General features: G+C 45.3%; 1 protein-coding gene across 4 annotated transcripts in view; it reads left to right on the top strand.

Moving 5' to 3' along the window:
* The window catches only part of LOC145960571 (uncharacterized), a 167,730-nt gene that overhangs the window by 92,142 nt on the left and 61,446 nt on the right, over positions 1-14,142 (top strand). Inside the window, exon 1 of one of the 4 annotated variants that reach the window (XM_083080138.1) lies at positions 6,919-8,173. The exons of the other annotated variants lie outside the window; for them this stretch is intronic. The gene's annotated coding sequence lies outside the window, so the exon portion shown is untranslated. Of the gene's footprint in view, positions 1-6,918; positions 8,174-14,142 lie in introns of those variants that run through there. 4 annotated transcript variants of the gene reach the window in all.

The following is a 14,142-nucleotide window of genomic DNA, read 5'->3' as shown; positions in this document are numbered from 1 at the left end:
CCGCGGTGCGAAAAAAGATACCGGTCGTCAAATTGATACATATTAATAAGAGCAGAGATTCGCGTTGTCAGATTTTTGCATAAATTTGAATCGGCGCGCGCGCGCACTCAGCATAAGGATCTCAAATTTGAATAATCGAGAATAATTCCGAAGTTTTCTCCGTGTAAACGCGCTGTAATCAGCGCGAGAGCGCGCTATTCGCGCTACTCGCCTGCGAAACATTTCACCATGTAACACCTCGCGATGGATAATTAACCGCGCGAGCGCGGAATCGGAAAACGTGCGAATTTCGCTTCCGCGAGCAAACGCTCGCCCCGGTGTTTGCGCTTTTAATGAATCTTGACCGAGTAATAGCGCGTCTTTGTTTACTTGTCCCGATGCGAAATACCGCTATTAATTAGAATAATCAGCTTTATTAATCAGTTGGGTAAACAAGGTCAATTAATTATAATTCATTAGATCGATCAGACTGGGAAACAGCTTCATGCGAGGCATCGCCTCCACCCGTATCTCGTACAATATTTCATATTTTCTCTTTACTCGCATTTTTATCTTTCGTACAATCTTTTCTCTTATTTCTTTTATTCATTTTTTTTAATCTCGTATTTTTTTTCACAATATGCGAAATAACGTGGCAACGTTATCGGTATTTTAGGCAACGTTACGACCGCCAAGAGAGATTAATTTAAAGATGAACCTCTAATTTAGTCGAGAGAATATCGCAAAACTACCAAATTTGCCGATATTGGTAGGCTCCAACAATACCAGCCAAGTGACGATGTAACGTATGTTTCTACACGTAGCGGGTACATCTAACTGTGTCGCTCGAAATATCCGTCTGACCCTGTTGTAGCGATGTCTATGAGCGAACAAATATTTTCGACCGGAGCAATATATGCAAGTCGAGAAACTGCGATATCCGCAGACGTGACGCATTCACATGTAACGTGTACTCTCGGAGGATCAAACGTTGCGGTATCCACGCCAAATATACCATACATCCTTATAAAGAACATGTATCCTTAAATAATACACTTGACGCGAAATGTAAATACGAGGTGAAAAAAAAAAATGTCTTTGCGCTCGATTATACACACGTGTACTAGATTATGTATGCGCGTGATTCGGCCGGGTTCTCGAAAACTGTTTTTCGCGTTCGCATCTCGTTCCAACACCTCGCCGCGCCGCCGCCACGTTGCAGAGAGTTTGCTGCACGCAAATGAAGAATTGTCAGCCAAATACGGTTCGAGAGTGGTAAGGGGCGCTAGTAGGGGATGAATGGGACGTAATGCCGGGTCTACCCTGATTGTTGCACTCCTCTCCCTTCCTCGACCTCTCGAACCCATCGGAATTTCCAGTACGAATTTCCGGCTGCGACGTCACTTCCGTCGACCGGGAACAAGTGAATCCAGCTGCCCAGAATCGTCTCTATACCGCCCCTATTTAAGCCTTTCCGCTCTTGCCGAGGTGCCATCTTCGCATCGACGTATAACGATCGGAAACGCGCGCGATTTAAACTTGTTAACGCACACTATTCTGCGTGTATGTGTGTGTCTCTGCGTATGTGTGACTGGTTTATTTAAAGAATAATTCATTCTACATTTTTAGTTTGGAATCTCATCAAGCTAATAGCCGTCTCTTTTACGCTTTAATATATTTTCCATTTTGTAATTTCTCCTTTTTTTCAAAAACAATTTGTCAAGAGTAAATTTTGATTAAATTATGAAAGGGACAGTTAAAAGGCGAAGGTAGAAATACCGGGGTCGGTTATAAATAATAAAACTAGGAAAGTAAATATAATTACCTAACCGTATGTACAATGTGTTTGTCTACGGTCCTGCGACGACGACGCAACAATCGTGGGACTCGCCCATGAAAACGAGAGAGGAGAGAGGGGCTTTTTTCAAAGGATGCCAACAGGAGGAATTAAGATTTTAGCGACTCCCGCGAGATCGACCCGCTGGCCAATTTAATCTTTGCGAGCGAAACTCTTTTCTCCTGTCCCTCGGCCATAATGCGATCCCGCGGATGTTCGAATTATATCACCATTATAGCGAAGGATGACGCACCTAAAACGATTTCTTTCATCCGACATTATAGCAGGTATAATACACGCTACAGTGAGTATTCGTAAAGGGAAGAAAAAACCTTCCGTATATCCCGACAGATTTAGATTTTAGAAACGAGAGGGAGGAATATATAAGATTGAATTGAAAAAAAAGGAAAGATAGAGAATTATTATAATTATTCTTTTATCGGTATTGTTACTACGGTTGTTATGTCTACCGTGTTCCGTTGCAGGATATCCTAAAACAAAAAAAAATGTCGTTTATCCGGCAGCCAACAATAGCGCGAGAATAATGATACGCACGACCATTCACCGCATTGTATTACCTACATCGTGTCACGGCATTGTTTCCCGCGTGTTCGGGTGTCATCCCTCGGCGCGAAATGGCTCGACACGTTTTCTCGTTCCCCGCCTCGTGTCACCCTTGGTGCCGCTATCCTCGCGAGGGGTTGTACCTGTCTTCCGAGTTGGCCACCTCTTTATTATCATTATCGCCATCGCGGACCTAATGTCGATGCCGAACGCGACCGCGTCGGCGGTATTTTTCTATTATCGCCGCGCGTTATTCGCTCGCGCAATGTTCTCTCGCCGCGACAGGGTTGGCGGGCACCGTCTCGTACGTGTACGTATTACGTACACACATTTTTATCAGTCGCGAGATTGAGAGTTTTTTCAACGAGGAGCATATACACGCGCACGGCCGCATCGCCCGCGCCGCGCCGCCGCGTTTCGCGTTACGAAATAAATCACATCGATAATTGATCGGGCGTAAATTAAAATACCGGCGCGTTTTATTGAATTGCTTGCTTTTGTAACATTTATTAAATTGTCCCGTTAACCTCTGTTAATTAATGCAATGCAATATACATAATTTTAAATTGAAGAGGAAAAATAAAAATGCTAGGGAAAATGGGAAAATAATTGAAAACAATGCGCCACGTTTTGTACGAATGGCTATCGAAATTGGAAGCGATCCGTCAATATATTGTATCACCAACGAGGACCGGGCACGAACCAAAAATGGCGGTGTAGAGCAGCGCGGACGGTCAAGGAAGATCGACGAAGGGCGCGGAAGGGCGGGATAGAAGGAAGGGGGAGGAGGGGGGGAGGAGGAGGACATTGAAAAGCGGTCCTGCGATCAAGAGAGCCAATTACCCACCCTTGCACAAGTGCGCCCCGTCGAACATATTTTTCCTACGTAGCTTACGCGAACACTCGAAGCGCACTCGAGCGCTCGCATATGCGAGCTGCATTTCGAGGAGGCGGGCGCGCATAATGCCTCGCAAATCTCCGCGCATGCACATTATATACGGATCGGGATCATGCGTCGAGTCGGCTCGCGAGTTGAGGGGAATGCGGAATGTTAGGGCAACGTAGAGAAAGGGGGGGGGAGGGCGGAAGGATAAGGAGAGGTTAATAAAGCTAAGGGTGCCCCGCGACGTCGCATTTACTCGGTCAAATTTACCGCAAAAACATATTTGCTCGGCAAAAGTCCCGACCGATTCTCGAGCTTCGCGTACGCTCGCGCCCTTTGTTGTCGCTCGCATTTTCCAAAAGCGACGAATTTATTGCCAAAATCGATACGCACTGTACAACTCGAAGAAACTTGCCAAAAATTCAGCAGTGTCGCGAGACACCGTAAAATAAATACCCATGAATATATCAATGTTTCCCGCGGGAGGAAATCGATTAAATTTAATATGCCGTTGATTAAAAATTGCTAAATTATTCGATCGATAATAATCGTAATTAAATCGGGAAAGAAGTAACGAGGGAGTAAGAATTTAAAAATCTCTAATAAACTGTTGAGAAACTTTCAAGTTTAGACTACAGGTATATTTTCTCTATCGACCGAAACCTATCGTGATATTCTTATGTTTTGCTTTTAATAAGCGAGTTGTCGTTTTTGCAGCGAGAAATATTCAACACCTTTGACAGGCACGTATACGATGCCATCGGAAGACGACCGTTATAAATTTACCGCGGAAACCTCTGATTTTTTTTTTAGTGGCAATGATTTTGCGGGGATATGACACCCGCCTACACGAGGCTACCATGTAAGGTGCGTGTATTTTGGCGATTTTTACGACAGGGCTTTACGAGTCCCGAGCGTTCTCGGGAACCTCGTAATGACCTTCGGAAGTTTGCGGAAAAAAGGTCGAGCAAGAATCATCCGCGAGAATCGACGAGGCCTCTGAGCAGCTTCAAAATCTCTTTGCCCGCAAGGATACGCGATAATGTGGGATAGCGAGCATATCGATACATTGTATTCGTTATATTTACATGTATCGTTGGTGTAAATTTAATTTCTTCCTAGTAAAAGTAGGGTTTAAAACTTTTAGAAATTTATGCGATATTAGATTTTTTCTCAATTTATCTCTCTTATCTAACTTGTAATTTATGTGAAAACAAATTCAAATCGAGACTTTAGTAATATTACATAATTAACAATTATTACGCGCTATTATTAGTCGGTGTAATAATTTTCATCAAACTCCCACCGATATGTCGGCTGGAAGCAAGTTTATATCTCGGATGTTTGTTTGGCCTCTCTCGACTTGGTATCAAATTAGAACTGCTTTCCATCTGACGTCCGCCCCGCCCCAATGCAGCTTCCGAATCCCGAACTGACCTGTCCAAAGGGCCGACCACCCTAGAGCAGAAACGAGCTAAGGTCACCACCACGTGACCGCAAGACATATACCTGCGGGCATCACGTGACTCGCGAATACGTTATCTACCTTGTTTCTCGAGATATGAGATTCGACGAACAAATTCCTTCGAGTGTATTACTTTTACACGGAATTTCGAGGCATAAAAAATTTAAGTAATTTAATCCCGATAGTTGGCTGGGCAAGAGTCGATTGCATCGAAAGTTGAAGCCGCGATACTCTATCCGTTGTCGTTAGTCTCGATCGGTGATAGGACTAGAAAAATAGTCGCGTGGAATCTCATCCTTATTGGATTACGAAGGAACAATCGCCAAGATTCGTTAACGAGTCCTGCGGACGGCAGGATCTGCGATAGAAATCCTAATGTCTTCTGACAGGCGTGCCGGGAAGGCCGGTCGGCGCCTTTTCCGAACTATCCGCCGCAATTATCCGAAACCTCTGTCGGCTTATTTTTTTCCCTCGCTCACACTCCTCCTCTCGCAGGACCTTTCGCGGAACCAGGCATTGTCCTCACCTCCGCTCCGTGTTTTTCTCTCGCTGCTAGATGCGAGCCGAGATAAAAGTTTTGACAAGTGCACTCTCTGGTCCGGCAACCGTGAACATTACAGAGGACCGTTCGGCTGAAGCTCGCAGAGGAAGGAAGCGAGACGGATATTTACCCATTTCCTCTTTTGGATTTTAATTCTAGATCCGCGTGATATATTTTATATGTAAATGCGTCGTATTGAATTTACGTCTGAATTAATAGTTGTTGCGATAGTCGATCCACATACGTTACGTATTCGACGAATTAACATATCTATTTGCATCGAGACAAAAACAGTGTCCAAGAATTCCAAGATTGTATCGATAACGACGTTACTACGCTGTAATGTTTATCAAACGTTTCAACACCTTCAAGACCATCGTTAAATGGAAAACTGATTGGGAGAAAAAAAAACAAAGTTAACGCCTGAAACGCATATCACGTATGTTAAAGTATGTAAATTGACTTTATAAGCCGGTCCGGTAGAAAAGCACATGGAAAAAAGAAAAAACGTAAATTGCTTCAACGTGTTACTACGTAATCGCTCGAAAAAACTGAAGCCGATCGCATACCGACTTGCCGTCGATCCGAAACGTGTTATTCGGTTCTTTACTGGTTCGTTCACCGTCGGATGATCTCGAGTATCCAGTTGGCCCGATTAGAGAACACCATGGCACGTATGGCGTTTGACTCGAAGAAAATAAAGATGGATTTTTTTCGGCGGAAAAAGAATCGACGTTGGTGAATCGAGTTTTTTTTTTCTTCACAGTCGAAGCATCGAAGTTGAAAACGATCGACTTTACGTCCCGAATCGTGTTGCTTGCGAGGAAACTGTTCGAAATTGCATTATCGTGTCTCGCTATAGGAGAACTCAAACAAAATTAGCAGCAACAGCATTGTTTCTAATTTTATTCTACCGCCCCTTATCTTATTTCACTGTACACCTCTGTCTTTCTCTCTCGCACGTAATTTAACGCTAAGACGCTTAGTTTGGGGGATTCGAGGCGAGTTTCCGGTACGTAACCCATTGTCTCGCGATACCGCGAGAAAAGATTTCTAACATGTCGCTGCGAGAGCGCGGCCGCTCGCTGGTGCGAGACACGACGAGGCGGAGCGTAATAAAAATAAGTAATTACTGCAAGTAATCCTCCCCTCTACTTCCCCGCGACGCGCTCCTCCGCCCCGCGCGAGTCGTTCAATTAACGGGAATACTGTTGTCTTCCCACCCCACCCTCTCCTCTCTCTCCCTTCCTCTCCCCTCGCCCCTCGCAGCCTCCGCGCATCCCTCGCTCTCCTCCGCCCGTCCCTCTCGCTCGTCCACAAAACCCGCGAAATGTTTCACTCGCAAAGTCGCGTGGAGCGCGCGCCGCGACGCGGAGGGGCACCTCTTGTGGCCCGGGGGGGAAAGGGGCCCCGCGGCGCGGAGGGACCGGTATCGATGCCCCTCCTTCACTCACGCCCCTGACGTCCATCTATCCGCTGCTCCCTCCGTCGCTGCGGTTCCGAAGACCGCGCACCATCCCTCCCGCGCCCCGATCCTCGTTCTCACCCTCGCCGCGCGCCCCGCGCGCTCCCGCGCTCTTTCCCGTTCTCCCCGCTCCCCCACGCTACTTTGATACGCGCCGCATAGTGGGGGGAAGCCGACGACGCGGCGGCTCCTCCGGCCGCCACTCGTTCGTCCGACGTCGTGCAGCGCGAATCGGTCCGTCGTCGCTCCGTTTTGTGCGTGTCGCGCGGTGTGCTCTCCGCGACATGCTCGCCGTTCTAGCCGCTCTAGCCGCGTTGACGTGGGTTTCGCCTTGACTCGAGCGACCGCGAGACCCAAGGTCCGCGCGAGAGAGAGAGAGAGAGAGAGAGTTTCAAGCCGAGGTCAGTCTCGTCGGCAGTGTGGTCGCGGACGTTTACGCGTGTGTGTCGCCTGTCGCGTCGAGAGGCATGCGGAGCCCCGCTGAGCCTCCCTTTTCTCGCCTTTCCCGAAGCGAGCACGTTGCGCTGGCCCGAGTTTCAATGTCCCGAGTGTTAACGTTTCACGTGCGATTGTACGCTGCGTTTCAGTGAGCTTGGATCCTTCCCGGGGAAGACGCACTCGAATCGATCGTGGATTCCGCCGAGACGCGGGACGAGTGTTGAAATGTGTCTGCGATCGAGGAGAGACTCCAGGATCGCCGTCGATCCGATATCGACTTCGAAAGGAGCGAGATTCGAGCGCATCTGGAAGCTGAGAGCGCAGTAGATCAACAGGCTCGCGCCGCGCGGAAATCTCATCGATCAATCGCCTTGTGTTTCGCGATCTCGATCGGAAAAACGAGAGATTCTCTCGGGTATAATCGAGATATGCGTCGAGTGTCATCGATCGAGTCGCGCGGATCCGTGACCCTGTGATCTTTGAATGGATCGGCGCCGAGCGAGAGGTGCGTACAAACTCGCGCCGTCTCATTGATCGAGAGTTTCGTCCACTCGAGGAGAGAAGCGCGGCCGAGAACCTAACCGAGGAGCGAAACAATTTGCGGGCGCGTTCGCGGTGGTCGACGAGAGCACGAGAGAGGCATAGCGCGGTACGGCAGAGTGCGTGCGTTCCCGAGATCGATAGCCCGCGGAGGAGGAGAGGACAGGACGAAGGATCCTCGCGAACGGCCCGTGGACACCTGCTCGCGATGCCGTCGCGCGTCGCTGCGTCGCTGCGCGGCGCGCCGTGAGGACCCGTGTGTACACCGTGCGTGAGGAGAGGAGGAGGAGGGGGAGCCCGTCGCCGATCTAGCCAAGATCGCGACGAGAGATCGTCGCCGTCGTTGTCGTCGTCTAGTGAAAGATAAAAGGGAAAATAAAAATAGTGCCGTTTCTCTCGCGCGCCAGGATCTAGCGGCTGATCGATTCAACCTACGCGGCCTACGCATGCCGGCGATAGCGGTGAGTGTGACGCTCCGATAACTCGCCTCTTGCTTTTTATCTTCTCGCGTTCGAGATGGACGGTGCCGATAAGCGCGGGACTCTCGCTCCGACCCGATGATCCAATTCGCGTAGACGCGAATTCGCCGCCGAGAGTCCGATCCGTGAAACGATTGCGTAGACGCGTAGAGTATTTTTGAAACAGAGACAGAATTCGAGAGAAATGCTATGATTTTTTGTTTAAGGTCTCTCTCATTCACGTAGATTTATCGATAAAATTTGCAGAATTATACGACGCATATTTACGAGGAAAGTTAATTAATCATAAACATATATAAAAAAATATTGCGCTCGTTTACGCATGGAGATGAAAAAAAATAAAGCTTTTCTCATAATTATCTACCAATCTTTATTTATACATTCGCATATATATTAAAATTTGATCCGCACATTGCATATAAATATAACCGGTATTTATAAATTTCTAACGTATTTAAAAATTAAAATATCCATTGCAAATGTAAGCACCATTTCTATTTACTGGAAAATATATAAATGAAAAATTAATAGGCCGATCACACACATGAATTCATATTTTGCTTACTTATGCGTTCATTAATTAAATATTAAAAGCTTTACAGATAATATAAATTAAAAAATTATTCGCTTCTGCGCGAATATAAATTCACATTTTATTAAATTTGCGTAGGCAATATTTATAAACTAAAAATCGAAAGGTGCTCTTATAGAATTCGAATCTCATTTATTTACATAAGCTGTAGTTAAACATTTCATGTCTGGTGGCAAATATGTATATAAAAATTTAAACTGTTCGCAAATATATATATATGTATTTTTATATATCGAAAAAATCCATTTATATGGAGCTTGTATTTTTCGTTCAAGATTTTCTTCGCTCGGCCGATACGCGTCGTTCTGTGATCAGTGTCTACGATTCTTTATCGAGATACGTGTCGTCTACCTGCAAATGGGAAAACATTGTCCCTATGTAATCTGTCTTTGTCGGCGGGAAGGGTTAGTGTCCACGTGTGAAGTCCTCTCGTTTACACAGCAGCAATCAAAATATTTCCCGTTCTTCGACCAAAGTTCCCGCGTTTGTACTCGGAAGAGAGTAGTATTAACCCTCGGGGGCTCTCTCTTAATGTCCGACACAGCTCGTGGCACGCGTTTGTCGTGGCTGTAATTCGTGGCAGCTGCGAGCTGATATAGTTTCCTAAGCTCTCTAATCTTAAACTCCTCGCATTTTTTAGAAACGTCTTTCATTACGCACTTACATTATTAATCTTAAATATTTTACATATCTCGAATCGCTACACCGGTGTCCTCGGAGGACTTGGATTTCTATTTCTATCTTTAGATGTACCTTCTCGAATTCGTAGGTTCGCGAAAGCGTACTTTACATCTTCGGATTCTTGAATTCACTGTTTGATTTCTCGCAGCCAAACCTGACTCGCCTCTCCCTTTTATACGATTGTAATCTCTGATTATCCCGTGAAAACAGAAATTGTTTTCCGCGACGGAAACGTTGCGTCGACCGATAGCTACGAGAAGACTGAGAAGAAATTTCCGAGTAAGGCGAAAGAGAAAGAGAGAGCGAGATCGGGACACGCAGGCGCGTCCGCTGCCACGTGGTCGTCGCGGTCGGATCCGGACGACTAGGTGTTAATCTTTTTCGAAAATCGACTGGCTACGCCGCCGTCGTGGCGGAAGGCGAGGAGCGGCGGGCGTCGCGTCGCTTTGGCAAAACAAGTAGTTACGTGAGCCCTGGCCCGCGGCCAAGCGGTTTTCAACTTTCGACTAGACTCAAATATTCTTTGCGCGGACACCGCTCCCTCTCTTCCGCTTTATGCGCTCTCGGAGAATGCATAAACCGCGCCGTTAATTATCGGCGATGCAAATTGGCCGGATAATTCTAATCGCTAAAAAAATGTTTGCCGAATTTAAATTAAATTTTCGACACGAGGAGATGAAATTTTTATAGTTGGATCGATCTAAAAAAGAAGAAAGAGGATCGGCTGTATATACGTACATGGCTCTTAGCTTCGGTTCAACAATTTCCAGGTCTAAAGTTGTACATTGCCGCTTTTACGCTTTTTTTGTGATCTCATAGGAGATATCTTGATCCGGATCTAGTCGCGCGCGACGCTTCCATGTCGCGTTAAATGGATAAGAGATTGGCAAAGTACCGTTTCTTTGACACGCGCTTTCTATCAATGAGAGATTAACTGCAAATTGACGGAACAAAATGTATCTTTCCGTACAATTTTATCGGTGTTAATCGATGAATGCGATTTCTCAATTTTACCTTGAAAACTTTTTCTCGTTCCATTTCGCAAAGTCCTCCTAAAATCGCAGGCTTCGTCTGATAAGACAAAGATATCCGACGATGATTACATTATTATATTCATAGAAATTCGTAAACGCGATACGTAGAAGATTATTCCTCCATAACAATCAACTTTCGAACCGTACTGTACATCTCACATGATGCTATCTCATGACAGATACTCGTACGCGCGAATGGCTGCTCGAACTAATTAAAATGTCGTGGCCGACGTAATTAGAGATGAGAGGAATATGTGTATTAGTTTACATAATTCTCTGCAATTTTGTAATTCTGCGAATGGATTGAAATGATATCGGTAAATTTCTGCGAGTCAATTGGCACAAACTGCTAAAATTGTCGAGTAAATCGGACGACGCTCTAGTCGGGGAAGTACTAACTTCGGTGATTATGGCGCATCGGTGACCACGTGGGGTTTTTTTTCGCGTTATTGCGATGCTATAGCATCGCGCTCGTAAGAGGAATCACGGTTAGCGAAATTATTTTTGAAGGCGAATATAAGACGCGAACGCGGGCGCGCGTTATAACTCGTAAGGAAAGTTGCTCGAATATAAGTGCGCCGTATAACGCGGGTATAAAATATTTCCAACGTCGCGATATTAGTTCGCCGACTATTTTCAGTTTGGCAGGGAACTGTGCGGCGCGCGTTTAACACGTGCTATCGTATCAAGGTTGCGTCGCGAGAGATCGCGTAGCGCGGCCAGGTAATTTGTCTTTTGTTGCTAGTATCTCTCCGATGATACCGATCGCTCCGTCTAAAGATAGCGCGCAACAAATGAGAATTAATGCCACGCCAGCTGCGCGACCATTTCTTTTTCTCGTATCCCTCAACGATAGCAAATATAACGCTATATACCAATTTTCACTTACTACGAAAACAGCAGCTGCGCCAAATTAATAAAGCTCATGCATTTTTATGAATTGAATATTAAAATTAATAGAGGAAGCGCCTTTATATATTTCATACATTTCCGCTGCTACTACTGGAATGTTTAATTTAAAAAGTTCAACTTGATAGATTGAAAATATTGAAAATTAATTTAATAATCAGATGTAACGCGAAAGTGCGGCTTGCAAAAATATTTAGGAAGCTGGAATGGCACATTGTGTTTTTTTCTCTCTCTCTTCTTCTTTTTTTTTTTTTTTTTTTTTTTAAGTATAATATCCACTCGAGGCTAAAGGATTGCTTACGGCCGTTTTGGGGATGACAGCCGGAAGCGGCGGGTACGCCAGTACGTCCGTGCACGAAGATATACTTAACTTTTAATTACTATCATATAACTAATTAGCCCCGGGTGTGGGCGGGGGTTTTGTATATTAATTTAATTTTCAATCTCACAGGGTAATTCTTGGCGCAACGTTAGTTTTAATCAACCCTCCGACGCGCTCCACACGCCAGCCCGGCTCCGCAGGCGGTGGGTCGCGAGAAGTGACGGCAGAGGGGCGAAATGGGGGAGGGAGAGTCGCGGCGAGGGCGAGGGGGAGGGAGAGGAGATGGTTGGTAGCCGAGGGTGGCTCGGAGTGCTTCGAGGTGGAGTTGAGGGGCAACGGTGGAACGGAGTACACCTACTCAGCTAATAAAAAGCGGCAATAAAAAGCACCCCTTAGGACCACTATGGATATCTCGTTTTCCTCTCTCCCCCAGCCCCACCCGTCCCCTCCTCCCCCTCCCCCTCCCTTCTCCCCCGCCTCTTTTTCACCGCTCCACGAAACCGCGCCGTATTTCTTTCTCTGTCTTTGTGTACCAGGTTTATTCACCTGCCCGGGATTAACTTTAATCAAGTATTTACATTTTAATTCGCTGCCATGTACACGCTTAACCGAGCCCGCCGCCCTTTACGATAACATCGTCGTTTAATTGCAAACTGCCACTTTCCGGCGACGAGACGTCTACGAGCGAGTCCGCGATGTCAATTTCGTCCTTCCTGCCGACTGTAACTACCGCAATAATAAGGACGGCATGATGAAGACTCGCATTTATCAATATTCTCAGAAAGGTATCCAAATTGAATATAAAGGTTAAAATAATTACAATGATTGCGGGAAGAGACGGCAGACGATAGATCGATACATTAGTAGGCGAATTTATCATGCGATTGCATCATGTTTATTATGATAAATGTACGAGCAATCGTGTGTTAGATAGTGTCAATAAACACGTGACGCTGTACATTTTCTGGATATCCATTGGATATTGATAATTCTTTAGATTCTATCGTAGATAACAACTTCAGAGCAAATATAAAAAATAAGTAATAAAATATATTAATTAAAAGGGTACTCTCTCTCTCTCTCTCTCTCTTTTTTTACGTGCTCTACTCGTGTAACCATCGAAACATTTTACAATTTAATCACGCGATATTTCATAACGCAATTTTTATGAGTACGAGTTTTGTTGAAAAATTAATTTTATGTAGCTATACATAATTAATGATTGAACGTATATTAATGAAAAATGTAAATCCGAGCTTACAAAAACGTCGAAGCACGTCGTGCATGAGGCAGAGCGCGCTCTTTTTCTGAAATAATCCTCGATACATTAATCACAAAGAGGATTTATTACTTAGAGCGGTCGGATAAATATTATGCTCGAGGTTAATACCTAAATGGACCACATCAACCCGCATTATTATCGATGCTTTCGCGGTTTCGTCGAAACGCGTTGTACGAAACGTTTTGTACTAAGCGCGTTCAATATATATGAATTTCATGCTTCTAATTATCTTTGTCGGACAATTTCTGAAAATGATATATGAAAATACATATATAATAATTAGTTTTATTGCTGCGTAATCAGTACTCCAGATAAGATTGAAATTGTGTATGAGATGTACGGTAATGAGGAAAAAGAAGATTTGATAAAGCTGCAATATATGCGGAGGATTAATGAATCTTTCAAAATTTGTCGATTGTTTTTTACAAATTTAATCAAACTTTTCTAAGATTTAATTTACAATACAAACCTATCAAATCTGTGACAATATACATGGTACACTCGCGTTACTCGATCGCGTGTGCTGGCCGTATTCGTATTGACTTGTATTTGTACTCTTCATGAGGCGCACGTGTACGTACGTGTTTGTGTGCGTGCGTGCGTGCGTTCATGTTACTCTCGTCGGGAATACGCGTCGCGCATATGTATGCGTGCGGAGGCAAACTGGAGTGCGGAGAACGAAGAGGTAGGTAAACAAGAGAAAGAGAGACAGAGCGGATTCCTACGAGATGGAGAGACAAGGAAGGAGTTAGAGATGGAAAAGAGACGACGAATTTGCGAGGGAGGGAGATGGAGAATGCCAAAGTAGAGAGATAACCGACTGTAGGTAGAGGAAACGAGAATGAGAGAGCGAAAGGTAGATAAAGTGTATCCAAAACAGAGATGGAGATAGAGAAGATACGCATTGGAAATCGCCGCTATAAAATGAAGAGTGATAGAATGACGTGTGCCTGAAGAGGATGGATAGGAATGAATGCGTACGTACGAGAGAGACCGTGAAAAATAGGAATATATGCAAGGCAGTGGGAAAGAGAGAGAGAGAGAGAGAGAGCGAGCGAGCGATCGAGGGGCAAAGGGGAGAGAAGGAGAGGAATAGGAGACGGACGAGTATACACACTCGCGATAGAGAGC

The sequence above is a fragment of the Camponotus vicinus genome, unplaced genomic scaffold, assembly GCF_025532165.1.
Source record: "Camponotus vicinus isolate PSW18456_S1 unplaced genomic scaffold, iyCamVici1.0 SCAF_1, whole genome shotgun sequence".
Lineage (NCBI taxonomy): Eukaryota > Metazoa > Arthropoda > Insecta > Hymenoptera > Formicidae > Camponotus > Camponotus vicinus.
Note: the sequence above shows the minus strand (reverse complement) of the source record. Positions and strands in the feature narration are given on the sequence as shown.